This window comes from Trichosurus vulpecula, chromosome 1, assembly GCF_011100635.1.
Source record: "Trichosurus vulpecula isolate mTriVul1 chromosome 1, mTriVul1.pri, whole genome shotgun sequence".
Lineage (NCBI taxonomy): Eukaryota > Metazoa > Chordata > Mammalia > Diprotodontia > Phalangeridae > Trichosurus > Trichosurus vulpecula.
The window spans coordinates 183,319,974-183,347,153 of record NC_050573.1 but is presented as its reverse complement, the minus strand read 5'-3'; the positions used below and the strand labels follow the sequence as shown (position 1 = coordinate 183,347,153).

Here is a 27,180-nt window from a genome sequence, read left to right as displayed (position 1 = left end):
TTTTACTTCCCACTTTCTGACAGAGAGGTAATGGACTCATGATACAGAATGAGATGTATTTTTGGACATAGCTGACACAGAAATTTGTTTTTCCTGACTGTGCATATTGGTGACAAGTTCTGTTTTTTTCTTTTTTTAATTGAGGGGGAAGGGAGGTAAAAGAAAGAGGAAATATGTTTTAATTGAAAAAATAAAATTCATTTTCTAAAAGATGCAATAATGTAAATAAAATCAAAATGTAGAAGCAACAAAGCCCATGTAAAATACTCTACTCAGTGTTAGTACCATACCGATAATTAAAAGATTTCCTTCCTTCCTTCCTCCCTTTCTTCCTTTTTTCCTTCCCTCCTTTTCTCTTTCATTTTTTTATATTAAAATCAGCTTTTTATCTGGATACTAAACCGATTATAAAAGCACATGCAGCAAATAAAAAAACAGTAAATTCATCAGAGTAAGTAATGCTAGTCTTCTCAGCAGAGCTGGACCAATTGGGGGACAGGAGAAAAAGCAGAGATCAATTCATCAGATCCTAGTATCACCAGCAGTCAAGGACCCCACAAAATTCTTTCCTGGTAAATGGCTCAAATGAATCAGTAAGCCAGACAAGGCTGCAACTGCTTATGATCATGTTCAGTTCAGGGTATTAGCCCTTCACTTGTAATCATCTGGCCATTAGCGCTGGTGCAGGGAGGATATTTCCTTTCGGCTAATATTTGATCATCTGAACTCATGCCCTGCCCTCCCCAGGATTGTATTTTGTAATGGGGTTTATTTAAAGTAGCTTTTGTGTAAAAAAAAAAAATAAGACACCCTATCATTGAGTTGCAAATTAATAAAATGATTGATGTGGCTTTATGAAGAACTCTGGTTTAAAAAATACATCTTTCCATTACCTACAAAGACTAATTTTTAAAAGTAACATGGTAATTATAGGAATTATGTCAGTACTAAATCCCAGAAGAAACTGAGCTTATAAAGAATGCTAAGGGATGCCACAAAAGTTGTTGTTGTTATGTTTTTGTTTTTTGTTTTGGTTAGCGGAATGAAGAAAATAAAATTTGAAAAGGAATAAAGCCAACTCTTAGAGTGAATGGGATGATGATAACAGATACAGAAGACAAAATCACTTCATTTTGCTTGTTCTGTCTTTTGAAAAAGATTGATTTTTGGAATGATAGAACAAGAATAGTTAATGCGAAGTTAAAACCTAAGATAAGTGAGAAGGAATAAGAGAGCATCTGATTGCTTTCAGTGAATTTAGTTCACCAGGCCTAGGTGAACTATATCCCAAGATATTGGGGACAAAACAACAGGTGTGATTCCTGGCTTATAGAAAGATTGTGGAGAACAGTAGACGTGCCACACAACTGGAGAAGGGCAAATGTGCAGATTTTTTTTAAAAAAGTATTTTTTCAATGAAGAAGCTTTTAATTTCCTTCCCTATCTTCAGGGGAAAATCTTGTAAAAATATTCATAGTCAAAATAAATTCCTACTTTGTCCGTGTAAAAATCCATGCCCTATTCTGCACTTCTCTGTTAGGAGATAGCACTCTTCATCACTGGTCTTGTAGAGAATTGTGGTTTGTCATTGCAGTGATCAGAGATCATAAATCTTTCAAAGTTGTCTTTCTGTTGTTTAGGTTGTTATACATTATACGTAATATGCATGAATGTATAAATTGTTCTCCTAAGATGTGCTGATCTGTTCTTTATCAGTGCATATATGTATTCCCAAATTTCTCTGAAATTATCCCTTTCCTTATTTCTTACGGTGCAGTGATGTTCCATTACATTCATATACCCCAACTTGTTCAGCTGTTTTCCATTTAATGGGCACTTAGTTTTCTAGTTCCTTGCCACTACAAAAAGAGCAGCTATGAATATTTTTGTACATGTGGGTCCTTTTCTTCTCTTTGATCTCTTTGGAGGTATGTGCCTAATAGTGGTGTTGTTGGGCCAAAAGATGTGTATAATTTAGTAACTTTGGGGTTGTTGTTGTTGAGTTGTTTTTCAGTCATGTCTGGCTCTCCATGACCCACTTGGGGTTTTCTTGGCAAAGGCACTGGCAAGGTTTGCCATTTCCTTCTCCAGCTCATTTTACAGATGAGGAAACTCACGCAGAGTTAAGTTACTTGCCCAGGGTCACCCAGCTAGTAAGTATCTGAGGCCAGATTTGAATTCAGGAAGATGAGTCTTCCTGTCTTCAGAACTGGCACTCTATCCACTGTGCCATTGTAGAATGACAGAACTAATTCACAGTTCTATCAGTATTGCGTTAATGTACCTGTTTTCCCACAGCATCTTCAGTAATTGTCATCTTCCTTTTTTGTCAGCTTTGCTAATCTTATGGGTATAAAGTGGAACCTCAGAGTTGCTTTAATTTTCATTTCTCCACTACTGGTCTGGAGTATTTTTTCATGTGGTTTTTGATAGCTTGATCTCTTCCTTAGAAAACGCCTGTTCGTATCCTTTGACCATTTAGCAATTGGAGAATAGCTCTTATTCTCATACCTTTGGATTAGTTACTTATATATCTTGGAAATGAGACCTTTAACAGAAAGTTGCTGCAATGATTTGCCACCCCCTACCAATTAACAGTTTGCCTTTTATTCTTAACTGCATTCAACCTACACCCTCTTTAAAGAAAAAAAAAAACCTTGATTTTTTAGAATTTGACCTTCTCTCCCTCACACTACTTAGCCATTCACCTGCCCTCATCTACCCCCACCCACCCTCTTCCCTACCCCCTAAGAAAAAGACAAAACCTTTGTAACCAGTATGTACAGTTGAAAAAATTACTGCAAGGGCCATCTGTGTGTGTGTGTGTGTATCATTCTTCACCATGAGATCATCACCTCTGAGGAGGTAGGTAATATTTTTTATCGTGGGTTGTCTGAAATTATAATTGGTCATTATATTAATTTCAATTTTTAGTCTCCTCTTTATAGCCCATTTGATTTGACTTAGTGAGAGGGGAAGAGTATGCTCAACACCAGTGCTCTAGGTTTGATACAGTCTGCTTCTGCTCCCCTGCCTCTCTTCCCTTTCCCAGAGCCTACTTGCAGTTCGTCCTTTCTTTCCTTTTAAATCCATCTTTGAGATTTACCATTCTTCATTAGATTTTGTTTTGCTTAGGACTCATCCCTCTTCTAATGTACTCTTCCTTATTTTCCCCTCTCCCTTCTTTCTCTCTTGAGGGGGAAATATTTCTGCCCCTAACTGTGTGTATGTATTCTTTCTTCCTTTAACTAGTTCAAATGAAACGGATTCAAGGGCTGCCTACTTTCCCTCCTCCCTTCCTCAAGGTTTGTATATTCTTCAATTTAAACATCCAAGTTATATAATATAATATATGATATAATTTTCCCACTCCTTTCTCCCCAACCCCCTTTCCCCTCCTTTCCCTTTCTTTTAAAATCACTAAAACATAACAACTGTCTTATTTAACTCCATGACCCCAATGATGAGGGGGTTCTGAGGAGACACAGATCATCACTCCATGTGATGATTACCTTGTTTAATCTCTTCTATTTGCTTGCTTTACAAAAAAAAAAATGCAACCTTTTTATGGTTCTCTTGATTCCTGTGTTTATATTTCAAAGTTTCTGTTCAGCTGTGGTATTTTTTTCTTGAATTTTCCAATCAAGACTTGGTCATTTTTGTTTTCTAGATCTTTGTGAAGTAGTTGGGGGCGGGGGGGAGCTCAGCTATATTACTTCCTTCTACTCTGCCATCTTGGCTGTTCTATACCCTGTAGATTTTCAAAAACAGGAAAAGGGTTGTTGTCTGTGAGCCATAGGCTAGTGAGTTTGATTTCTGTTGCTGGCTAAATTCGAAACAACCTTTTTTTTAAAAGGTATGGTTCATAAGCATTTAGGAAGGGAAGCAATGGTCATTTAAAAACTAACGTTAACATGGCTTCAGACTGAGTCAGAAAGTATATATTACCTGCTTCCTATGTGCCAGGCACTATGTTAAGCACTGGGTTTTTTTAAAAAATGTAAAATTAGCCCCTGCCCTCCAGTAACATATATTCAATGCTGATTGAAGCGTGCTATTTTTCACTTTATTTTTTTATGTGTGGGTTTTTTTGGTCTCTTTCATAACATGATTTATAATATGCAAATATGTTTTATGTGATTATACATGTATAACCCGTATCGAATGTCTTACCATCTCAGGAAGTGGGGAGGGGAGGGAGGAAGGGAGAGAATTTGGAACTCAAAGTTTTAAAAAGTGAATGTTAAAAATTGTTTTTACATGTAACTGGGGAGAAACAAAATATTTAAAAAACATATTCTAATGGAGGTGACAACATAAATAACTAGGTACAAATAAAATCTATTTAGAATAGATGAGAGATAATCTGAAGGTAGAAGGCTTTAGCAGCTGGGGAGCCAGGGAGAGGCAGGTCTTCTTCAGAAGATGTAACTTGCTGATGAAAGAAGCCCAGAAAACCAAGAGACACAAATGAGGGGACAGAGCTTTCTTTGAGTGGAACCAAAGCCCAGACACAGAACGTGGAATAGTTTGAGAACTAGCAAGTTGCCGTAGTGGCGTGTGTGTGGAGTGGGGTAAGGTTAATCAGTCAGTCAACAAGCATCTATTAAGCACCTGCTATATTCCAGGCATTGTGTCTCCAAGATTTCTGTGAGGCTTCCAAATTGCTTTGCCACCTGGATTGGATTACACCCCTGAGATTGCCTTTTCCTCCAGAGACCCCACCAGATCTTCCTATCTCCCTCCTTCTTTTCTAGCATCAGTAGGCTAGGGCAATTTTACTGGGATTTAGAATTTGCAAAAATTATATTGTTTCTTGGTTGGTTTGGGATTTTTTTTTGCATCTTTTATTTTGGCTCATCACATTTTTAAGATTTTCCTATTTATTTTCCTTTTTATCAGAAAACTATTTTCTTCTCCCTATTTTCTAAAGACCTAATTCTTTTTCTGCATCTTTTGTGTAATCCCTCCCAGAGGTAGGAGAGTGCAAGCATTCTTGTCACTTTCATTTTTATTTTTTGATCAGGAACTATGATGTCATTGGTTTAAAGAACTCCCCTTACGGAAATTCCCTTTACCAAAACACATCAGTAACTGTTATACAAGTTGTAGTCTTAGATGGTAGCCTGGGGCACTAAGATTTTAAGTGACTAGTGCAGGATTGCACAGTATATGTGAGACATAGGACTTGAACAAAATTACTCCATACTCCTCCAGGCCCTTTCTACCACATCGTAGCTGTCTTTCCTCATCCTGTCTCTCCTGGCTGTGTGATTGCGGGTAAGTTCGCTCAACCTCTTTGGGTTTTAAACTCCTATAAATTCAAAATTGGTAAAATTGAGCAGCTATATGTTTTCCAGGGTTCATTCAAGCTCTTAAAATCAGTGCTTTTAAAGGCCTGCATAAGTCCTATCTATCTTTTCAGAAACCATCAAAGAGGAAGAAATGAAGGGTGATTTTTAGTGTTGTTATTCCCTTCCACTCCCAGAGGTTTTTGGTGAAAGAGAAAGAAATAAAGGACAGATTTTTTTTCCTGATACCAGGACCCTTTAATATGCAGATGTGATTATAGTACATCCATAAATTCCCATTATTCTCCCTTCCCAGAGAAAAATTGTTTCCATGGCTATGAAAACTGGAATAAATTTAAAATTACCTTTAGTTTATTCTTATTACTCACTCTACTTTCTATGGCTTCGTAGTCACCCAGTCTCACAACCTGTGTGTCATCTTTAACTCCTCCCTCTCATTCATCCTTCCTGTCCAATATGTTGCCAAGGCCTGTTGATTTTACCTTGGTAATGTCTCTTGCATAAGCCTCCTTCTCTCTTCTAACACTGTTAACACCTTGACATAAACCCTCATCACCTCCCTGCCTCTAGTCTCTTCCCCACTCCAATCCATCCTCTGCTCTTCAGTCAAAGTGATCTTCCTAAAGCACAGGTCTGACTAGGTCACCCCCACTCAGATTTCAGGGGTGCCCTATCACCTCCAGGATCAAATATAAAATCCTGTGGCTTTTGAAGACCTACATGGCCTGTCCCTGCCCCCACCTTTCTAGTCTTCTTATACCCTCCCATGTATTCTTCAATCCATTGACACTGATCTGTGCTATTTCTATAATGAGACACTCCATCTCCTGATTCCAGGCATTTTTGCTGGCTGGGTCCCATGCCTGGAATGCCTCATGCTCCCCTTCCTCATCACCTCCTCCTGATTTCCTGGCTTCCTTAATCTCTGCCAAATTCCTTCCTTCTACATGAAACTTTTCCCAGTCCCCCTTAATTCTAGTGCCTCCCCTCTTCTAGTTATGTCTAATCTATCCTTTATCTATCTTGTTTGTATATTGTTGTCTCCTTAGTTAGAAAACATGCTCCTTCAGATCAGGGAATGTCTTTTTGCCTTTTTTGCATACCTAATACTTGGTACAATGCCTGGGACACAGTAGGTATTTAATAAATGTTTATCTACAGACTGACTTACTGGCTATTGATTGATTTAGTTCCATTAACTTGCATTAGACATTGGCATTCCTGCCTAGTAAAATGATTTCTGGCATACCATTCATAGTTACGGTGTTTGTGTGTGTTTCATTTGATAATTTCAGAAGAATTTCTGCTACTTAAAGAGAAAGACAGAGGCATCTTTCCACTATAACTTTAATTTTGTTATTCTTCTGATTTTATTAGACAGACTACCTAGGTTTCTCTTTGACCAGATACTTTCTCAAACAAATATAGCAAATTATTAATTTCATGGCTAGATTGTTGAGGCTAATGTTACTTGAATGGTTATATCTTATGGTCTCTTACTTAGAATATCATTGTTTACATTCAAGTTGAGAACAACTTGCTTACAAGTAAAGAAAAATAACTCAAAAATGGAAATTCCCACAGTGTTCTTACCCTCTGTCTTTTTGGTTGACTGGCTTACATAACAAGCTAAAAGAAAAAAAAAAACAACAATTAAGTTAATATGAACAGACAGAGAAGGACACAGATTATGTAAAATGTCAGTTTGATTCCTTTCTTAACTGTAGCAATATTTGAAGAGCTCACATTTATTTAGCACTTCAAACTTGGTAAAATGCTTTTTACATTTGTTGTCTACGTAAGAACTAAATATCAGAAAAGCCTAGAAAATGTAAAAAATTGAATTTAGACACTAAATGCTTGATTTAAACACCAACCCCTGTAGAGATGCCATGTTGAATGACACATCGAATTTACTCAAATTCAGAATTAAAGCACTAAAAAAAATTGTTTTGGGGCAGTTTTAATGTTGCATGGAGTTAATATTAATAACTTGTTATATATAAGTATTTCCCCTTTCATATTGTGTCAGTTTCAGTTTACAGTGAATAACTGATATATAGATGGAACAGGAAAACCAGAAATTTGACCATTAGCCCAAGCTATTAGTGAAGACTTTTTTAAAAATCATCCATATATATATATATACACACACACACACACACACACACACACACACACACACACACACATTCCAGGATGTTTTATTTTTTCCTTTCTAATTTTTTCACCATCGTTTAATTTTACTTAAAAACAGTTGCCTTATACGTATGTTGCAAGGGTCATGTTTTGATTTTTTTTTCTATTGGGGAAGAAGTAGGAAAGAAAATAGATTTTTATTAATTGAAAAAAAATTAGATCACCCAAAAAAGGTTTTAAAAAGTAGCTACTTTAAAATTACTTTTGAGAGTTTCCTGCATTCTTCCCCCCCAAGCATTCTATAAAGAAGAAATTTAGCAGTGTGGATAGTTAAAACAGAACCTAAATGACTAGGTTCTAAAATCTCCCATGTACACTTCTTTCATGATAACTGTTAAGTTCAAATTTTTTTTGCCACATATGAGTTGATTGCACTATTGAAATCATTTGGTTTTTTTTTATCTTAGCAAAACGAATGCTTTCCTTGGCCCTGTTGGGGCAAATAATTCATGCAGGTCATAAAAATATTATACAATACTTATAGGGGTGCATTAGAAAAAAGTTTTCAGAAATTCTGAATACTTTTCAGTGTAATACTTCATTAATCTTTATGTGTGAACAAAGTTTCCATAATCCTTAGAAAAACAAGATTTTATTTAAATTTAGCTTTATATGGACTTGCTTTTATATTCAAAATATATTAATCATTAAACTTATTTTTCACTTTCCATTTTTCATAATGGTACTTTTTTATTATCTTGTGTGATACATCTTAATATAGTTTTAAGGATATTTATTTAAGCATGTCTAGAAAGTCTGTTAATGACACCTTTAAGAGCATTAGTTTTCTTGATATATATAAAATAGTACCAATAGCATTATGACTGATAATCAAAATGTGTTGCTTCTGATGCGTTATAAAATTTTGCTAGAATAAACATGAGAGCTTTTGTATTGCAAACGAAATAAGTTTTGTGGAGGAAAAGTAGGACTGCATGTATGTGTGTTTCGTTTGTTTTCTTTTTCTGTTCCTTGGATCTTTGTCTCTGCCTTAAAATTGTACTTTGCCTTAGTATATCCAACAATTTATCTCCCTATCTCTCCCAGTTCTGATAATCACGTTTACGTGTTTTATTGATAGGTTTAGCAATGAGAGAATTGGATAGAGTGGAGAAGGAAATAAAAGTGAGGAGGGCTACTGTTGAATGTTGCTGATTGTAGATTCTGGCCTCTTCCATAACATGCCTTTTAAAACCTCTGAATCTGAGAGCTGAAAGGGACTTTAGGGTGATCCAGTTAAATCTTTACTTGAGAAGAGATCTTATTTATATAACTTCTTTCAAGTGACCATCTACCCCTCTGGAATCATACAGAACAAATCTAATCTTTCTTTCATATGTCAGCTATAGTTACTCCTGCCCCTCCTTTTTCTTCCTCCCACTAAGTTTGGTGGAACAAATTCCATCTGATTACTTCCAACTGATTCTCATAAGGTATGGTTTTCAGTCTTTCCACCATCCTGGTTGCCCTCCTGGATATTTTCTACTTTTATCACACCATCAGTTGGGGAATGGCTAAACAAATTATGGTGTATGAATATAACATAATATTATTACACCATAGGAGATGTTTAAAGGGATTATGAGAAATCTGGGAAGTCTCACAAACTGATGCAGGGTAAAATGAGTTGAATTAAAACAAGTTATACAACAATTATAAGGAAAAAAAACTTGAGAACTCTTGATCAATGCAGTGACCATCCACAATTCCAGAGGACTGATGAAGCATGCTACCCACCTCTTGTCAGAGAGGTGATGGATTCAAAATGCAACATAAGGCATGTATTCTCAGACACGCTCAATGTAGGAATTTGTTTTGCTTGATTATGTGTATTTGTTACAAGGGAGAAGGGGATAGTGGAGACAGGGATAGGGTAGCAAAAAGACAAAAAAAAAAGAGGATTATTGACGCATATTTTTTAAAATGCACAGAAAAGAATAAATGAAAGGACAGGAATAATTATTCCCTAATGCTTCAATTCTAAAACTTCTCTCTTTAAATCATCTATACAACCTTTTAACTACTCTCTTTCAGCAGAAGACCTCACCTCCTGCTTTACTTAGAAAATTAAGGTCATTTGTGGCAAGTACCTTCTCCCTAATATCTCAAATTCCCTTATCAACATGCCCCATTCTCTTCTCTTTTGCTCCAGTCTATGGGGAAAAGGCGAACCTCCTTACCAAGTCCATCCCCTCTACTTGTGTCCCTTTTCCCATTCTTCTCAACTCTCTTGGGAGCCTGGCCCTGTGGTCATTCCCCCCTGTATAATTATCAGTCTTTTTCTATCTACTGTCTCCTTCTCTACTGCCTATGGGTCTTACCATCTTTAAAAAGCGTTCACTTGACCCTTCCATCCCCTGAAACTCAACCTATTTTTCTCATCCCTTTTATAACCAAGCTCTTGGGGAAAAAATATTATACTCATTGCTGCCATTTCCTTACCTCTCACTTTTCAGTGTCTTGAATATATGGCTTTCTTCTCTCCTCACCTAAATCTGCTCTCTTCAAGGTTACCAATGATCTCTTAATTTCTAAATCTAATGTCCTTTACTCAGCCCTCAATCTTCTCAACCTCTGTAGTATTTGACATTGTTGACCACCCTCCTCCCTGGTTACCTTGTTCTCTCTGGTTTTTAAGGTCACTGTTCTCTCCTACTTTTCTTTCTGCCAGTCTGAACACTCCTAAGTCTCTTTGCTGGATAATTAGCTATCTCCTGCCCCCAGTGTGTTGGTATCACCCATGCCTCTGTCCTGCCTCCTATACTCCTTTCTCTCTACAGTCTCTCTCCTTTCTAGGTGAACTGTTCAGCTCCCAAGGGTTTAATTATCATCTCTATGCAGATGACTATCAAATCTAGATGTTCAGTTCTAATTTCTCTTCTGAATTTCAATCTTTTTTTAATTTGATATTTTATTTTCCCCAATTACATGTAAAACCAATTTTTAACATTCATTTTTTTCTAATTTTTTAGTTCCAAATTCTCCCTCCCTCCCCTGCCTCCTCATTGAGAAAGCAAGCACTTTGACTTAGGTTTTACATGTGCAGTCATGCAAAGCCTATTTCCATATTAGTCATGTTGTGAAAGGAAACACAGACCAAAAAATAAAGTAAAAAAAAAGTATGCTTCAATCTGAACTCAGATTCCATCAGTCCTTTCTCTGGAGATGGATAGCATTTTTCATTCTAAGTCCTTAGGAATTGGCTTGGATTATTGTATTGCTGAGAATAGCTAAGTCATTCACAGTTGATCATTGTACAGTATTGTGGTTACTGTATACATTGTTCTCCTGGTTCTTCTCATTTCGCTTTGCATCAGTTCATGTAAATCTTTCCAGGCTTTTCTGAAACCATCCTCCTTGTGATTTCTTACATCACAATAGTATTCCATCGCAATCATATTCCACAACTTGTTCAATCATTCCCCAATTGACAGGCATCCTCTCAATGTCTAATTCTTCATCACCACTAAAAGAGCTGCTGTAAACATTTTTATATATAAAAGCCCTTTTTGGTTTTTATTTCTTTGGGATTCAGACCTATTAGTGGTTTTGCTTGGTCAGAGAGTATGCATGGCTTTATAGCCCTTTGGGCATAGTTCCAAATTGCTCTACAGAATGGTTTAATCAGCTCACAGTTTTACTAACTGTATTAGTGTCTCAGTTTACCCATATGCAACATTTGTCATTTTCCTTTTCTGTCGTAGTAGCCAGTCTGATAGGTGTAGGGTGCGTTTCTCTAATCAGTAGTGATTTAGAGCATTTTTATATGACTATAGATAGGTTTGATTACTTTGAAAACTGCCTGTTTATATCCTTTGACCATTTATCAATGGGGGAATGGCACTTATTTTTATAAATTTAATTCAGTTCTCTATATATTTGAGAAATGAGACCTTTACCAGAGATACTTGCTGTAAATTTTTTTTCATAGTTATGATTATTAACTGTGTATTTCCCTCCTCCTTTTATCTTACTCTTTCTCTTCTTTCACCCTGTCCATCCTCAAAACTGTTTTGCTTCTGATTATTGCCTCCCCCAATCTGCCCTCCCTTCTATCAGCTCCACACCCCCCGCCCCCGCTTCTCTTATCCTCTTCCCATCCTATATTCCCATAGGGTAAGATAGATTTCTACTCCCAGTTAAATGTGTGTGCACTATTCCCTCTTTGAGCCAGTTCCAATGAGATTAAGGTTCAAATGCTCTCACCTACCTCCCCTATCTTCCCCTCCACTGCAAAAGTTCCTTCATGCCTCTTTTGTATGAGATAATTAACCTCATTCTACCTCTCCCTTCCCCCTTTTCCCAGTACATTCCTCTTTCTCACTTTTTTTAGACATAATCCCATCATATTCAGCTCACACACATGCCCTCTGTCTAACTCCTAACTTCCCCCATAATGAGAAAGTTGTTACAAGTTGTAAGTATCATCTTCCCATGTGGGAATATAAACAATTTACCTTTTTATGCTTCTCTTGAATGTTGTATTTGAAAGTCAGATTTTCTATTCAGCTCTGGTCTTTTGTTGGGGGGGGGGGCAGGGCAGTTGGGGTTAAGTGACTTGCCCCAGGTCACACAGCTAGTAAGTATGTCAAGCATCTGAGGCCATGTTTGAACTCAGGTCCTCCTGACTCCAGGACCAGCGCTCTACTCACTGCGCCACCTAGCTGCCCCCTCAGCTCTGATTTTTTCATCAAGAATGCTTGAAAGTCCTCTATTTCATTGAATATCCATTTTTCCCCTGAAGGATTATACTTAGTTTTGCTGGGTAGGTGATTCTTGGTTGTAATTCTAATGCATTTGCCCTCTAGAATATCATATTCCAAAACCTCCAATCCTTTCATGTAGGAGCTGCTAAACCTTGTGTTATACTGACTATGGCACCATGATATTTGAATTTTTTCTTTCAGGCTGCTTGCAGTAGTTTCCCCTTAGGAAGTTGCCATTTTGGGATCTTTTTCAGGAGGTGATTGGTGGATTCTTTCAATTTCTGTTTTACCTCTGATTCTAGTATATCAGCATAGTTTTCCTTGATAATTTTTCGAAAAATGATGTCTAGGCTCTTTTTTTTTTTTTAAGATCATGGCTTTTGGGTAGTCCAGTAATTCTCATAATCTCTCCTTGATCTATTTTCCAGGTCAGTTGTTTTTCCAATGAGATATTTCACATTTTCTTCTATTTTTTTATTCTTTTGATTTTGTTTTATTGATTCTCGTTGTTTCATGGAGTCATTAGCTTCCATTTGTCCAGTTCTAATTTTTAAAGAATTATTTTCTTCAATTAACTTTTGTACCTCCTTTTGCATTTGACCAATTCTACTTTTCCAAGCATTCTCTTTGGTGAATTTTTGTATAGCTTTTTCCATTTGGCCAATTCTGCTTTTTAGGGCATTCTACTCTTCACTGGATTTTTGTGCCTCATTTAAGATTTGGCCTATTCTCTTTTTACACTGTCTTATTTTCTTTAGCATTTTTTTTTTATTCTCCATTACCAAGCTGTTGACTTTTTTCATTATTTTCTTGTATCACTCTCATTCTTTTTCCATTTTTTCCTCTACCTCTCTTATTTAATTTTTAAAGTCCTTTTTGAGCTCTTCCAGGAATTCTTTTTGACCCCAAGACCAATTCACATTCCTCTTTGAGCCTTTGGATGTATCAATTTTGACTTTGTTGTCTTCTGAGTTTGTGTTTTGATCCTCCCTGTTAACCATAATAACTTTCTGTGGTTGGGATTTCATTTTGTTGTTGTTTACTCATTTTCCCAGCCTATGTCTTTATGGTAAAGTTGGGCTCTGATCCTGGGATAGAGGAGCATTGTCCCAAACTTCAAGTCTTTTGTGCAGTTTTTCTTAGAGCTACTTCTTGGAATCTATAAGTTTTTGGTTCTTCCAAGGTGGTATGATCTAAAGACAAGTGTGTTTACTACTGTCCTGGTTTGTGCTCTGGTATGTAACTGACCACAAGCACTCTTTTTTGCCCTGAAAATCTGACCAGGGTGCCTGTACCCCTGTGGCTGCAAGCTCTGGTATGCTAGGATTCCTCCTCCGTGGGACTGTGACCCAGATCCAAATATGGGTAATGCAACAGAGTCCTGGACCCAGGGCTAGGAAAGCAACCCCTGCAATCTCCTCCTGACCAATTTTCTGACCCCCTAACTGTCTGTGGGCTGAGAGCTCTGGAAGCAGCTGCTGCTGTGACTGATTCAGTCACCCTCAAGTCCTGCTGCTGGTTTCCGGTAGTGAGGTCTGTACTGGTACAGCTTGCGCTAGACTGTGCTTCACTCTCACCCCTGTGCAACAGACCTTTCCTGCTGACCTAATAAGTTGTCTTAGACTGAAACATTTCATTTTGTCCTTTTGTGGATTCTGCCACACCAGAATTTGTTTTGAGGTGTTATCTGACTAGTCATTAGTGTCACAGACAAGGAGGCATCAAATCAGCAAGGTACATGAAGGATGGAGGTTACTAGCACAGGGTTCTTGATAGATTCAAGAATAGGGAGGGAGAACCATGAAGGAAAAAGGACTAATATCTTAGGATAGAGACAACTTATCATAAGGAAAACTAGACCTAAAAAGCCTATGGGTTTTTTCAGTACTACCCCCACTCATTATAAACAAAATATAAATTAAAACAACTGTGAAGTTTTATCTCACACCCAGTAAATTGGCAAAGATGATAAAATATAGAAATAGTCAATGTTGAAAGGATTGTGGGAAGACTAGCATACTAATACACTGCTGGTGGAACTGTGAAGTGACCCAACTGTTCTGCTAAACAATTTAAAATTATACCAGAAAAAGTGACTAAATTGCTCATACCTTCTGAGGCAGTGATCCTGCTAAGGGAAATATAACCCCATTGAGGTCAGTTACAGAAGGAAAGATCTAATAAATATATTAAAATGTTCAAGGGGCAGCTAGGTAGTACAGTGGAGTCATGAGGACTTGAGTTCAAATCCGGCCTCAGACACTTGACACATGTACTAGTTGTGTGACCTTGGGCAAGTCACTTAACCCCAATTGCCCTGAAAAAAAAACCAAAGAAACAAAAAAAGATGTTCAGAATTTTTGTCAGTGAAAAACCAGAAAAAAAGTAGGTTGATGATAACTGGGCAATGGAGGTGTCAGACATGCAGCCCACAACACTCGTGAATATGGCCTGAATCAGATTGAAATTTATTGGGGAAATATTTAACAAAATAAATTAATTAATTAAAAAGAAATATATAAACATATGGCTTTCTAAGTTAATTTGCAGTCCACAAGGATCTTTATATATAATTTAGTGGCTCCCATTTCTTTGTGAGTTCAACATCACTGGTTTAAAATATAGTATATGAATGTAATGTAATAATATTAAAACATAACAAACAAAGGGTATGAAAAATTCAGGAAGATTTGTATGAACTGATGAAATTAAGAAAGCAGAACCAAGGCAATGTTATACATAATAAGTACAACAATGTAAATTTTAAAAAAAAAAAAACACTAAAATGCAGCAAAACTCACATTTATTGCAATGTCTAATCTTGGTCCCAGAGAACAGATAGTGAACCCATACTTCTTTTCAGTAAAAAGGAAGGAGACTATAGGTGGGGATATGGCATATGCTGTTAGATACAGTCCCCCTACTAGCTGGTTTTGTTTAACAATAAGAAAAGCTAGCATTTATATATTGTTTTAAGGTTTGCAAAGCACTCTACACATGTTAACTCATTTGTTTGGGATTTTTTATGTGACTATTGCAAAGGAAACTTCAAAGATGGGGCATTATACTGGGAAATGATTGATCTATAATCAAAAGCCCAACTTTAAAAATGCAAAAATTCATCCTGTTGCTAACAAGTTGTCTCTGGAATTCAGTGGAGGAAAAGATAGATGTAAGGAACAAGAACTAAAGAGACCTCAGGTCTGACCGTGTCACCCCCCTAATCAATAAATCTAGTGGTTCCCTAGTACCTCTAGAAGTAAATATAAAATCTGCCCTCCACAACCGATTTTCTCACTCTTTTATTTCCTTCGACATATTGTGTAATCCAGCAGCATTATCCATCTTGCTGTTCTTCCTAAATGACACTCCATCTCCCGACTGTGCCTTTTCTTTGGTTTCCCCCCATTCCCATTGTGCTTTCTCAAAATCCTCACTTTCACTTGCTGGTTTCCTGAAGACTTAGGTCAAATCTTGCTTTCTGCAGGAGTTTTTTCCCAGTCTCTTTCCTTCTCCTCCCTTCCCATGCCTTCTCTCAGAGATTACCTTCCATTTATTCTGCATATGTCCTGTATGTGCCAAGTTATTTACATGTTATTTTGCAAACTAGAATGTAAGTTTCTTGAGGACAAAGAACATGTTTTTAAAAGCCTTTCTTTGTATTCTCAGCACTTAGCACAATACCCAGCACATCATCAAGACTTAATAATGAATGGATTCTGGTCATATCATTATCTTATTATCTTTGCCTTTCCCTTTGTATGCCCACCCCTGGGGATCCTCATAAGCCACAAATTTTCCTTTCTGTGAGGTGAAACACACCTGTGATACACAGGTCTGCTGTTTTCAGCAATACTGATCTAATTTTTCTATGAGAACCAGCCCCTAAGTCCCAGCACTGTCATTTTTTCATATGGCTGTTGATTATTTGCTTTGTCTTTTTTTGAAACTTTTGTTCATATTCTTCAGTTACTTCCATATTAGAGAATAGTTCTTGGTCTTATACATTTCTATTAATTTTGGTACAAAGATTTTTTTTCCCACTCAAAAGTATCCCTTTTTATTCTAGTCATGTTGAGTGAGTGAGTGAATGAGTGTGTGTGTGTGTGTGTGTGTAAACTCTTTTTGGTCAGGACCTATAATTTCATTGGAATGGGGAACTCAGTGAGAAAGCTGTATCTACAAATACAGATTGGCGTTATTCGCAGCCTAGTTTCCTGGAGTACTGACTTGCTCAGTCACACATCAATTATATATCCAATAGGGCTTAAACCTAAGTTTTCTAGCTTCTGCTCCACTATGCCTTTCTTTTGATTTTATATATTTATAGTTACTTATTTTGTGATCTCTTTAAGGTCTGAGATTTTTTTTTCGCAACCCTTGTATCTTCCTTTCCTTCAGACATCAATCAGCTTAGAGTTCAATTCAGATAGAGATTCCCTGTGAATGATAAAGTCCTTCAGATGTTCTGAGGTTTGATGCAATCAAGCCTCAGAACATTGAAGAGTTTTCTGGAAGATATCTGTAATGACTCAAAAGTGTTTGTCCAGCCTGTCCATACAGAAAGGACCAATGGATGCAGAACATGCATTGCATAGATTTAACATGCATTTGAATGGACACCATATAATGCTTATTCAACAGTATGTGTATCTGGGACATACACATGGTATAAATGGACATTGAGTTGAGTCCAGAGTTGAAGAGGAGGAGTAGAAGGGGATGTAGTGCTTTTAGGAAATTGCAGAGTTACTTTATTAACCACAAGCTTCCCATAAAAGCAAGGACTATGTTTTCAATACTAACTGGTGCTGCTATATGACAAAAAGACATGGGATACAACTGGCACCAAAAAAAAAAGAAGTTTTATATAGTGGGCAGTGGAGAAATGCATGGTGGACATGAGTAGGCCGCAACCTATAATCAACTACAACTTCTGTGAAGAAGAGGCGCAAAAAACATTATTAAGGACTTGCATAATAGAGGAAAAAAGATGGGCAGATCATGTGGCAAGAACATGGTCAACAGAAATCTAGGTGGGCCCCCAGCAAGTTGAGTGCATCTCCTGTGGTAAATTTTTGGGGGGACACAAGAATCACTCAAAATGGTCAGGAATGGATGGATTGTAATTTGTATCATTGGCAGGAACTACCCCAAACCCTGAAGATCCTAGATATTTGTGTATGAAGGTTTTTATCCTTTACTTGATTCATAATAAATTCCCCGGCTAACCATGGATATGAAAAGCTTTCCTTTTTTTTCTAGTTTTTTTAATTGTATGTGTGTGTGTTTTTTTTAACATTTAGAGTTCTGTATGCAGCTTGTCATAGTATATGATATGAAATGCAAATCTAAACCTTTTTTGTGGCACTGTTTTTTTATTTTTCCTAGCAGTTCTTATTGAGTGGGATCTCTTTCCCCTGCAAAAGTTTGTGTTGTTGGATTCATCAAATATTACAATGCTACATTCCATTGCTTTTTTGGTCTTTCTTATTTAGGTTATTCCACTAATGTACTTTTTTATTTTTTAACTACTATCAGATAGCTTTGATGACAACACTTTATGATATAGCTTGAAATCTAGTAATGGTAGACCTTCATTTTTCCTTTCCACTTATGTTTTCCAGGGGTGCGGAACCTGTGGCATGTGGCCCTTTAGGTCCTCACGTTCGGCCCTTTAACTGAATCCAAACTTCACAGAACAAATCCCCTTAAATGAAAGGATTTGTTCTGTAAAACTTGGACTCAGTCAAAAGGCTGCATCCAACAACCTAGAAGGCCACATGTAAGCGTTGAGGCCACAAGTTCCCCACCCCTATTCTAGATCTTTTGTATTTTTAAGTTATTTTGCTTAATTCTGTAGAGTAAGCCATTGGTAGTTTGGTTGATTTAGTACTAAATCTATAAATTATTTTAGGTGGTATTGTTATTTATATTATATTAGTTCAAACCATGAAACCATGGCAATTGAATGTCTTTCCAATTAAGTTTTTCTGCTTTGAAAAAATTAAGACAGTTTTATTGTTGTGTTTATATTAGTTCCAGGTAGTTCTTGAGAGGTTAGCCCTGCAATATTTTATGAATTTTGTAGTTATTTGGAGTGGAATTTCTTTTCCTATCATATTCTTCTGTTTTTTTGGTCAGTATTTGTAATATTAAATTGGGACTTTTTTACTATCTTCTCCTTTAGCACTTATTCAATCAAGTGCCCCTGAAGAGTTTGGCCTTTGTTTCCTTGATTAAATTAGGAGACCTTGATGAACTCCCTGCCTCAAGGGAAAGCCTAGTCTACATGGGTTGGAGTGACGTGTTTGTGACATCAGAGGCTTTTAGACCACGTGGGTTTAAGTCACATTTTTATGACGCTTTTAGGTCATCCCTGAACAAGATATATAAACCCATAGGTTGGTGGTCTCCTTTGAGGCACTCACTTTTGGAGGAGTGTTGGCGTGGGACTTGGGGCAGCTACTCTAAGAGCCTCTGGGCTTGTTAACCCAGATATTGATGGTTTCTTGGTAACTATGAATTGTGATCTGGTCTATTTATATTGTGTATGTTTGTAACGTGTTTGTATTTGCTCTGAAGTTTAGGTTGCTGGTTTTTCCTCCTGAACTAAGTGAGTTTATATGTATATGTTGGATTAAAGTAGGATTGTTAACCCCCTTAACATTGCTTTCCTTAGTAAAGCAGATCAAAAGAACCTGTGCTGGCAGTGTTCTTGTTGTTGGGCTTGTGTTGGTCTTTTACCCCAACAGCAGCTGCTAGCCTAATTGTTGCAACAATACTTTATAGAAGTTTCAGTGATTTTTATTGATTTATTTTATTTCCTTCTACTTTAATACTAATTATCCCAATTACTTTCTTCATTGATTCTTAGTTTTCTAAGTAAGCCATTATGTCTAAATATAAGAATAATATTGTCTCATCTTTGCTGGTGTTTGTACCTTTAATTTCTCTCTCTTAGTGCTATTGCTAACATTTCTAGAACTATTTCAAACAAAAGTGAGGAGAGAAGCATTGTTACTGATTAGGAAAACTTAGTGTCTCTCCATTTGCAAGTAAACTAGAGTTTCATTTTAAGTGTGGGTTTTTTACATATTAGGTAAGACCCTTCCATGCCTGTGCTTTTTGAGGATTTTTAGCTTGAATGAGTGGTATGGTTTTGGAGGGGTTTTTTGTTTGTTTTTTGTCAATGGCTGCTTCTCTTGATGAATGATAGGATTAGAGATTTAAAGTTAGAAGGACCTTAAAGGCCATTTGGTCCTACCCCTCACTTTACAGATAAGGCACAAAGGCCTAGAGATGTTAAGTAACTTGTCTAAAGTCCTATGGGTAATAAATGGCAGAGCCAGTATTCAAACCCACATCATCTACCCCAAATCTGACACTCTTTCCATTGTACCATGATGCAATGCTGCCACCACCTACCTAGACAGTGTCCATGCACCAATTCTGACACAATTTATTTAATTTATTTAGTTTTTTAAAAAGTGCCTTTTGTGTTCAAGGACAAAAGTAGAGGTGTAGAAGGAAGAAGTGTGAAATTGTGTTAAAGAGAGTCCAAACTGCAGTAGGTATGTCTCCTGTCAGCATCCATCAGAGTTCCTTGCATACAATAAGTTCTCAATAAATGTTAGTTGCATTGACTTAGTTCTTCTTGCCACTTCTAACATGGACAATGGACGTAATCTTGTTTTGGTTATTTTTGTTGTTATTGTGCTGTTTATTTTCCTAATAGTCAACCAATCTTGAATCCCTAGTGTAAATCCAAGGAAACAGCCTTCCACCAAGTCCCAAACCTACTCAGTCACAGGGAAGGACCCCTACTGAAGCTGGTTTTGAACCTGTGACTACCTGACTCCAGACAGAACTCTAGTTCTTGGTTTTTGGTTTCATTTTGTGTTTTGGAGGCAGTTGGTTTAAGTGGGTCACACAGCTAGTACATGTCTGAAATCAGATTTGAATTCCTGACTTCCAAGGCCAGCACTCTATCCAGTGTACCTCCTAGCTGCCTTGACTCTAGTTCTTAGTAGTGAAAACAAGGCCACAGAGAGAGTGATTGAAACTACTTAAGAAAATAATTTTTTCAAGCACATTAGAAATACACATTTGATCCATATTGCCTTAGTATGTAGGCAGAATCTTAGAGCTTTGGAATTAGAAGGGACTTCAGAGATCATGTAGCCCAGCAACCATATTTTACAGATAAAAAATTTGAAGGTCTAAGAAGTTAAATTGCTCGCCCAAAGTGATACCATTAATTAGTACAGCAGCACTGGACCTTGGATTCGGGTGTCCTCCCTGTCCAGTACTCTTTTTCTCTTAGTCACACTGCTTTCAAATGTGATGTATTAATTACAAATTTTTCTTACACATTTCTTGGTGAATTTTCCTCCGTGGTTTTCACTGTATTCGTATGGTAGTTGATCTGGAATTGGAAAATCTGAACTTAAGCCAGGAGTGGCTCTGAGGGCTTCTATGTAACTTTGGAGAAATGATTTAGCCCCCATGAACCTGTTTCCTTATTTGTAAAATGAAAATACTGGTAACTCATGGCATCTGTATCAAAGAGTTATGAAGCTAAAATGAGATAATGTTCCCAAAGCACCTTGTAAACTAAGAATAAGATGAAGGTTGCAAAGAGGCATATTTAACTTGATATAAGGAAATAGTTATATCTCTCAAACATAGAATGGGTCATCTCCGGACCTTCCTCTTCATGAGCTGTCTTCAAGCAGAATCTGGACACCCCCTTGTTGAGACTGTGTAGAATGTTTCCTGTACAATAGAAGTTGGACAACGATGGCCTCTGTGTCTATTTCTACTTTTGTATTCTGTTTTTTCTGTGAAAGCATCACAGAAATGTCAATTGTTGCAACTCTACTTGCTTTATGTATTTTAATAATAAAGTTCAATTTCTTTTAAAATAGTGCATAATGTAGTTTTCTCACTGTTTGTTAGCCTTTCCACAAAAAGTCCTAATTAGTGAGGTTTTTCTCCTCCTTTCATATCCTCTTCTCCCTTTTCTTTGGCCTGTCTTCCTGTTCCATTTAGTTTCTGTCATCTCATCAAATTTCATTGAATCAGAGAAAAGTAAACCAGAAAGATAAGATAATAAAGTCTATATCAGTAGAGTCAAATTCGAATAAAATAGAGCCCCTAATCTATACATAAGGATCTCTGCAGGCTGCATATTGACTTTATTTTAAAATGTAATATTATCTATGGTTTATTGTATTATCATTATTTATTTTATTAAATATTTCCTGGTTGCATTTTAATCTGGTTCAGCCCCACTCAGGAGTGTTGTGGGTGCATGTGGTCCAGCTACATGTTTGACACCTCTGACCTAAGTGACCCGACCTTCAAACATCCACACCAGGGGGAAAAAAAAACCCTTTATCTATTTTCTTGCTTCTACTAACCGTGCTAGAGATCAGAGGCAGTTATATAGTGTAGAAGTCAACATCTATTTAAAGAAAAAGTTATTTTTTATAATAAGCATTTTAGTTAATGCAACAAAGCTTTTATACCAATCACATATGTACTAGTTTTATCATTTTATTTAGTTTATACAAATCTGCCACTTATTATCTCTGTGACCTGGATAAATCACCTTCTTAATACCTCAATTTCCTTATCAGTAAAATGAGGGAGTTGGACTAGATGATTTCTAAGATCTCACAATGTTTAGGGTCCTAAAAACAGCAGAAAGAGCCCTGAGGACCCCTTGCACTAATACATTGAGTTTGTCAGATTTGTTATTAATCATATTGGAAGACAGGGAGTGCCTGATATGGACAGAAGGGAAGTGGAAGGGGGAGGGAAATTTTCCTGATAAATATGGACAAAGACTTAGAGAAATTTAAGGGGGCACCTTAGAAAAGGCTCTGTGCTAAGGAGGAGCAGAAAAGCTCTTGGCCTGAACTCTTAGTTGCTGACTCCTGGTGTAGTATAAAGAATGGTGGGTTAGAGTCAGCAAGCAGGTATTCTTGTCTGAATTATGATGCTAGCTAGCATTTTAATCATAGGCAGAAATTAGCCTCTGTTTTGTTATCTATAAAAAGAAAGGACTGGATTAGAACTCCTCTAAGATCTCTTACAGCTCACAGCTCTCTAAGATTGTAAAAGATTCTGCTGCTTTGGGTAGCCTTTAGACCATTATGAATCCATACTCCGACCAGTGATAAACTTATTCTGTGCCCATGTGACTCAATTTAATAGTTGGTATAATATTAATACATAAAAATTAAATATATTATTTTAAATAATGAAATATTTTCCATTTGAACAGAAGTGGTGTTCATAATTATAAACACTGTGATGATTTAATATAAAATTTCTAAATATATATCTATATGTACATATCATTTTCCAAGCTAGTGGTTAGTTTATGCTGCATTGGAGAAGCCTTAATAGCTAAGCTCTATTTAAAATGAGATGGGAGGATCCATGTAAATATTATACCTTTTGAAATGAATCACATAGTTAGCTTTATCATGGTTCCTTTGAACAATAAGATCTCTTCTTGTTTGCCAAGCTAACTGTGTATCTTTGTGATTGGATTGTCTGTTTTGATAGATTTCTAGCTTTTTCAGTCCCCCTTTTCTTGAACAGCATTTGGTACATCCCCAGATTTGTGCATATATCCTTGTACACCAGAGATCCTGACAGCTTGCATTTAGCTTTTAGGAGGCAGTGGATCACAGCTTTTCAGTACATCTCTTTGGCTGTATAAGTGACAAACTGGAAACTAGCAGAATCAGTACAGTTCCTTGGGAAAAGCCAGCTTCTCGTGTCAGCCTCCCTCCCTTTGTTCTCCAGCCCAGAAGATGCACACCAGAGGGGCTGCATGGTGACTGGAGGTTTCTTTTGGCCATCTCTGTGCTTCTGTTGACTTGTTCACTTTTCACAACCATGTCATCTCCAGGACCCACGGAAAATAGTCAGAGGAATCCCTGTAGGTGGAACTTTATTTTCTGCTTTTCCTCGGTTGTCTTTATTTTAAATTAATTTTTAAAACAAAATCTCCATGCTGAAGTGCACTGTGGCTTGTATAGCTTGGTTTTTGTATATTGGCAAAAGGATGGAATTAAATTTGATTGGAACTGAATAAAATGAATAGCTAGCTGTACATCTTAAGGAGCATGCTATTAGTTTCATTTCATTACTAAAAGTAAGAATCAAGTTTTAATGCAAAGAAACAAACCAATGAAAGAATGTAGCACAGAGTACTGCAGCTTTTGCTTTCTAGATTTTCATTCTGTAATGTCATCATTGGGTGAAATTTTCATTCTGTAATAGCATCATCAGGTGAAAAAACAGACTTTTTTGAGATTGCATTAGTATTCACAGATAAAATAATGATTATCAGGAAGGTAGAGTCAGGTGTTGGAATAATGAGCACAGTTCTTAAGGTGAGTAGCTGAAAGAGAACTCAGCCTCCTTCCTTCGCTTGCCAGTGTGGTGTTCATTTTACAAGAAGTGACATGTTTAAACATTTGAATGAGCTATATCTAATTACACTGTGTCCTGACAATTGAGTTCCTGTGTTATTTAAGTGATTTTATAATAGATTTTTTCTTGTAATTATTTACATACATAATAAAAAGATTTAATCATAATAATATTTTTATAGACTCTTAAAACTTGAGAGATAATGCTAGGAGTATTAAAACAGTTATGTTTTGGCACCTGTTGGACCGAGGCCATGGTTTTAGTAGGTATCTCTATGTGGTATATTTAGATGGAAAAGTTAAATTCATAATGAACTTCTTTTCCTTATTGTGAAAAATGACACCTTTAATATTAGTGGTGTTAATTATTGAATAATTCATTAATATTTCCATGGTGATAGATGAAGAATAATTTATTATTAATTACTACATTTTAAAAACTTTAAAGACTCCATATTATATCTTTAAAATGGCAGAAGGTAGTTTGTGTCATGACATGTTGTTAATCATAACTTGTTGGAGAGAAGACTTATGTAATTTTTAAAGAAAAAAATAGGAAGTATGTGTTTCCCTTAGCCTATCTAGAAATGTGTGTATTTATGTGTGTGTATATATGTGTGTATATGTGTGTGCAAATATACATATATGTATATGTGTGCAAATATACATATATGTATATCATGCTTCTAAATTGGACTAAGGGAAGTCAACTGGAAATGAACGTGTTTATGTTTGCTATATTCCAGCAAAATGACAAAAAATTATCTCCACTTGTATTTCTTTCAGATTTTATAAATAAACCCACCTGTATATTTGTCTAATGGAAAAAACCTTGTATTTATTTGAAAGGCAATAGCCTTTCAAAATTTGCTGCCTTATATTTGTATTACTGGTAATATATATATATATAATTTAAATGAGTAATAGGATACAAAGAGTTACATTTAACATACTGATGTCTTATGGCATTGACAGAATTATTTATCTTAAGAAATTAATTGATCCTTTGTCTTAATACTATATTAAAAAGATCGTGACCCTATTTATCATTGGAGCCTTTCATTAATTAACTTGTTTAGAAATTATACTGATTTATATAGACTCTTTGGGGAGGTTGGAGTTAAGTTAAATGTTACCCTTTTGATTGCTTAAAATAATCATACAATTGAATGCTAAGCAATTATTATGTGGTTTTTTTTTCAGCAAGCATTTATATTTGAGATCATATGTAAATATAGGCATTTTCTTTCATTACTATTTCTTGGAGCATCCTATAAATGTACTTGACTGCAAAAATGATAGTTTTGGGAAAGGTAAAGTCAGGTTCCATGAAAGCTGAAAATTCTATTAAAATTGTCTAAATGAAGAAGGGTAATCGATTGAGTTACTAGGAAACTATTCTCTCAATCTTTTAAAGGTGTTTCTACAGGAAAATATTATTTGGGACCTCATACTTTTTTATGTCTAAGACTTAATGGAGAAGATACAGGGATTTTGTGGGCAGATTTGTATTACCCCAGAAGCTGTTCTCTTTTTTTTCTCTCTAGTGATGAGCATACTTTTTTCTAGGGCAAGAGAGGAGTTCTGTCTTATTAATTTTGGAGATTCGTTATCATGGGTCATTCATTTTCCTTGTGGAACTAATTTAGTTTTCCTTATAGAAAGAAGACAGGTAAATGGAGGAAAGTTAAGACCAAATTTGAGTATTTATAAAGAATAACATTCTTGTAGTTTATTACCATAACAATGTAGAATCCTTAAATTGCTTGAAATTCTTGATTTCTTTTCCCTTAAAAAAATCTGCTTAAAAACATTTATGCAAGGTCCATTATGTTAAATTGTAAGATATTAGTTCAAGTTTTTTTGACATTGTAATCCTAACTGTAAAAAAGTATTTGAAATAAATTGAGTAATTTTAAGATAGGGCAAAATTGTACAATCAGAAGGCTTCTTATATGAAGATTTAGCATTCCCTACTTAAGCAACTTTATTTTTCCTTATCTGAAATAGTAAATATAATAGTTATTTTTCCAAATAGTCATATTAACATTGCATTTTATACCATTTCAAAAGTATTCTTATTTAATTAGTGGGGTTTTTCTGATGCACATTATAAACATTTCCCTCCTCCCACTGATCTCATTGATTCTTTGAGAATTATGGCCAAAAAACTGTTTTATAACATGGGTTAAAAACAAGCATTAACATTTTATGAATGTGTAAACTTTTACTCAAAATGTTTTATTTACACTTATCTTCAGTAAAATTAATATGATATGGTATTATAGCATTAATATCAATGTAAACATTCATTTATACTAGTAATCTAATTTCTATTAAAATTTTAACAAATGGAACCTATCCAGTAATAAGTAGAAGACTTTAAAAACTAGTTTGGGACATTTACCAGCCTCCACAAATTTTTTTCTATGTACTGCTTTTTAGCACATTTCCTTCTTTTCTTTCCCATGTTACTCAGTTGGGTATTGCTTTCGGCAGTTCAATCAGTAGTTATTAAACACCTCCTATTCTGCAAAGAATGTAAATTTCTTGAGGACAGGGGCTTTCACTTTTGTATTCCCGGTGCATGCTACAATACCTTGTAGATAGTAAGTGCTTAATAAGTATTTGTTGAATTTAATTGAGTTTGAGCTGTGTTGTTCAGCTCAAACATTAAGTAAAAACAAAACACTATGTGTTCTAGTTTCAATTCTTTTTTAATTGCTTCAATGAATTTATTGTTATTGAGGGAGAATTTTCCTCTTGTTCATGCCAACTGAACATGACTTTCCAATTGGATTAAAGAATAACAACAGTGCCATATCTAATATGAGATACCTCTTAGTGTAATTTAACCTTATTGATTTTTTTAGTGATCTATTTTAAGGACTATCAGAACTACATCTGAATAGCCATAAAAAAAACCTAATAAAAAGCCTTTCATTTCAAACAGCTGTTTTTAGAACATCAATTTTGAAAGAATTTATGGTGTCTTTTATGTAGATTCTTTCATCTGTCTTAAAATCATTACATCTTAAAAATGGAAAGACCATTCCCGCTTATCAGTTCCAACATCCCACCCAATATAGAAATTCCTTCTGCAGTATCCCGGAGATATGATCAGTTAGCCTTCTTTTGAGTATATCTAATGATAATGATGTCATTAGTTTCTGAAACAGTAATTACATTTATGGACAACTCTAAATGTTTTTGTTTTTCAGTCAGAGCTTTTCATCATATTGAGCCAAAATCTGTATCCCCTTAGCTTTCACCCGTTGGTCCTAGTTCTGTCCCCTAGAGCAACATAGAAGACACATACATGCTCTTCCACATGACAACTCTAAAAATATGTGAAGAGAATTACATCTTCTTTCTTCCTGGATAAATATATCTAGTCCTTTCTTCCATTCCTCCTACAACATGTTTTTCAGACTCTCTACCACCTGGTTACCCTTCTTTGAATGCTCACTAGATCATTAATGTCCTTTTTAAAATATGAAGCCAAGA

General features: G+C 35.9%; 1 protein-coding gene across 1 annotated transcript in view; it reads left to right on the top strand.

Moving 5' to 3' along the window:
* DTNBP1 (dystrobrevin binding protein 1) overlaps positions 1 to 27,180 on the top strand; it is a 199,663-nt gene that overhangs the window by 110,382 nt on the left and 62,101 nt on the right. The window lies entirely within an intron of this gene.